This window comes from Phalaenopsis equestris, unplaced genomic scaffold (genome assembly GCF_001263595.1).
Source record: "Phalaenopsis equestris unplaced genomic scaffold, ASM126359v1 Scaffold000022, whole genome shotgun sequence".
Lineage (NCBI taxonomy): Eukaryota > Viridiplantae > Streptophyta > Magnoliopsida > Asparagales > Orchidaceae > Phalaenopsis > Phalaenopsis equestris.
This window is the reverse complement of record NW_018164464.1, coordinates 895,576-899,006: the sequence shown is the minus strand read 5'-3', so window position 1 is coordinate 899,006 and position 3,431 is coordinate 895,576. Positions and strand designations below refer to the sequence as shown.

At 37.5% G+C, this 3,431-nt stretch overlaps 1 protein-coding gene across 2 annotated transcripts in view; it reads right to left on the bottom strand.

Annotated features, from left to right (window-relative positions):
• LOC110018419 (putative serine/threonine-protein kinase) overlaps window positions 1–3,431 on the bottom strand; it is a 54,603-nt gene that overhangs the window by 50,311 nt on the left and 861 nt on the right. The window lies entirely within an intron of this gene.

Here is a 3,431-nt window from a genome sequence, read left to right as displayed (position 1 = left end):
TGCTGGGCCGGAGCGGGAGGTTGAAGGAGGCGGAGGAGTTGGTGGAGGGGATGACGTGGGAGGCGGATGTGGTGGTTTTGGGTGCTTTGTTGTCGGCTTGCAGGTTTCATGGCGAAGTTGAGATTGCGGAGAGGGTGGTGGAGAAGATTCTTAGGGTGGAGCCTGAGAACCATGGGGTTTATGTCGGGTTGTCGAACATGTATGCGGAGGCGGGGAGGTGGGGAGATGTGGAGAGGTTGAGAAGATTGATGAGGGATGGTGGGTTGAAGAAGATCTCTGGTTGGAGTTGTTTTAATGGAATTGAGAGCTAGGGTCGTTTGGATTGGTTTTAGAATATTTCTTTCTATTCAAGCTCAGAAGGATTGGCCGCCGCATGGTTCACAACTGTGTGGCCTCATTCGGACTGTCGCTAGATGTACGATCAACTCTCAGGCATAGAGTGTTGGCCTGTTAAAGAGAAACATTAAACTAAGGCTCCGTTTGGAACAGCTTATCTGAAAATGCAGTTGGTTTTTTACATTAAACACGGGTCGGACCCCGCAGTCCTCATTTTCAGATTAACAGTTTATCTGGATAAGTACAAGCTGTCCCAAACGCACCCTAAGTGAAGTGTTGTTGAGATGAGAATGAATGCTTGGGTGAATGACTGGCTTTACACTAATAGATACTCTGAAACACTTATATACGTGAAAAGGGTTGGAGTAGCTTCTTTGGCAAAGAAAATTAGTGAAGAATCTCTTTAGATAGTTTGGTAACATTAAACGTCGGCTATCTGATGATTTGCTTGCGAGAGTAGATGTTTTAGATTTGATTTATGATAAGAAAGGTAATCCTAAAAAGGCTTGGACGTGTTGTATAAATAATATTCTTAATTTATTAGAATTAAGTGAAAATATGTTGCTCAATATGACACAATTGAGAAATATGATTCATGCAGTAGACCCCACTTGTTGTAGTCCACATAAAATATTAATTATTTATATTAGGTGTAATTATCATTAATGAGCACTATTAAACCATTAATATTCGAACTTATATCCTTGATTAATCTCTAAATAAACTAATTGCCAAATTAGTCATTTCCAAAACTTTAGAAATTCACATTTACAAGTGTTGTCACAATTTCCAAATCAATTTTGTTAGTAATTCTTGATTATTGGTAATAATTATTATTTAAAAAGTGAAATGCACATTTCATGTAAAAATTAAATATTATGGTTAGATATTTAAATACATAAGAATTGAGTGGTATGTACATTTAAATCCTCCTTAAGATATGGTTGAGGTTATTTAATCGGCTATAAATTAAATTTTAAAAAATATATATTATTTTTTGTTTAGTTTAAGGTAAAATTGTTAAAACTTGATATTAACTTAATGCAATAAGTAATGAATGTTATTGTTTTTTCTTGTAACTTTTTTGACTTGCCAGCTTATCTTATCAATTAACATCATTTTATAATTATCTTTCCGAATAAATCTCTCTTAAAGATGATTCAAATAAGAGAAGAACCATAAAGTAAGAAAATACGATGAAAATATACAAACAATTTTAAAAAAGAACGTGGAGAACTTTTACAAGATAGCCTTCACGCGATAATCAAAGAGTGTGCGTCCGAAAAGAGATTGGATCGAAAATGTCATGGAAACATATGGATGAAGAAAGCCCTATGAAAGCAATCCACAACCAAAGAAGCAAGTTTTTGTGATTGTTATGGGTTTAGGAGCACTCCCAAAAGAACGTATTCCTTTATATTAATTACATACTGGGGGATGCCCAAAAATACTCTCAATAAAAATGGGTTTGCTTACATAATTTATGATATGCGGTTATTTAGGTAACCAAAAAGATTTTAATCATCTTAAATGGGAGAATCCCAATGCTTTCGATGCCTACATTAGGCCATAGGGCAGAGTGTGAATCACCGTATCCACCACGGACAGCGACACCTAGGCATGCAGGTCCCACAAGATGACATAAACGATATTTCAAGGGAATCGACGGGGCTCAAAGAAGGTGTCAACGGAAAGAGGAGGAATCCTTATGCAGGTAGCGATAGCTAAATCTGGATACCATGGATCCATCATTACAAGCTAAGATGACCCTAAGTTTACCTGATCGTGAATGTAGTTGACCCAACCCAACCAGAGATCTCTTGTTAGCAATCAATGAACTGCGTCGTCCAAGGAGACCTTAGTAGCACTAAGTCCAATAAGAACGAAATTCTAGTTCATATGACCCTCTAAGAGGTAGATTTTGTACAAGGTGTGACTTAAACCCGTCAATTAAATGACGAAGATGTCACTTATGAGGGACAGAGGAGAGGGATAGCGCTCCACAAAGAACTTATCCTCGTTTGGGTCGGGGATGCCTCTAGCACCTTAGTCATGCTAGATAGCCTCCTATGTAGAATCATATGCTTGGTTTAGTCATTTGAAGGAGCATAGTGGCTCCTCTTTAGAACATGAAGACATTATTATCATATAAAATGAATCTTGATCTATTTTGAGCGACAAACATTCTAAATTCAAATTCAAGATTATCCTTAGTCAAACTGACCGTTCTGGCAAATCGAACCCAACTACTCTAAAACTAGTTCAATCATAGTATAATCAAGCTCAGATCAAGTTGTTGAAGCCCAATTAGAGGTTTTCGATCATTAAGTGAAGGGTCAAATGAACTCAAAAATTGACATATTTATAGTTAAATTGAGCATCTCGACGAGCGAAATCCAAAAAAAAAAAACGAGCGAAATCCAAAAAAAACTACGATCACTCAATTTTGATGTTATTAAAACACTCAAATCCTTAAAAAATTATATACGATTGAGGAGAATTTTGATGGACCATCGGATCTAATGGTTAGAAAAGTTACGAGCAAAATGCCAAAATGGCTCTTCTCAAAAGGCTATAAATAGAAAAAGTGAACTAGGGTGGATTTAAAGTGGGGCATAAATTGTTAGGATTTTCTTATTTATAATGTAAAAAGGAAAGAAAATCATTGATAATTGCTTGCTCTTATTTTGTAAAACTTAATTGATTTTAGAGAGTAAAAAATATATGCGGCATTTATACATGCCACCCAAATCCTACATATGTACTTAGTCACAACGGAAACAACCATTATTATGACTTTTGAAGGAGCGATTATTGCGTGAGGAGGGCGCGCGCAGAGCTGCGCACGCCCTCCGATCACAGCCTCACATCGCGGCTGGTTGGGCGGGCTGTGTGACAGCGGGACCACTGTCATACGCCGCGATGTGCGGCTGTGATCGGAGGGCGCGCGCAGCTCAGCGTGCGTCCTCCACACCTAATAATTAGACCTTTTGAAGAGCAAAACATTTGTTTTCATTCATAGGTAAGGGGCATGTTTGTAAAAGTTAAAATAGGGGTTCAATTTGCAAATATGCAGGAATTGAGTGGTAGGTTAT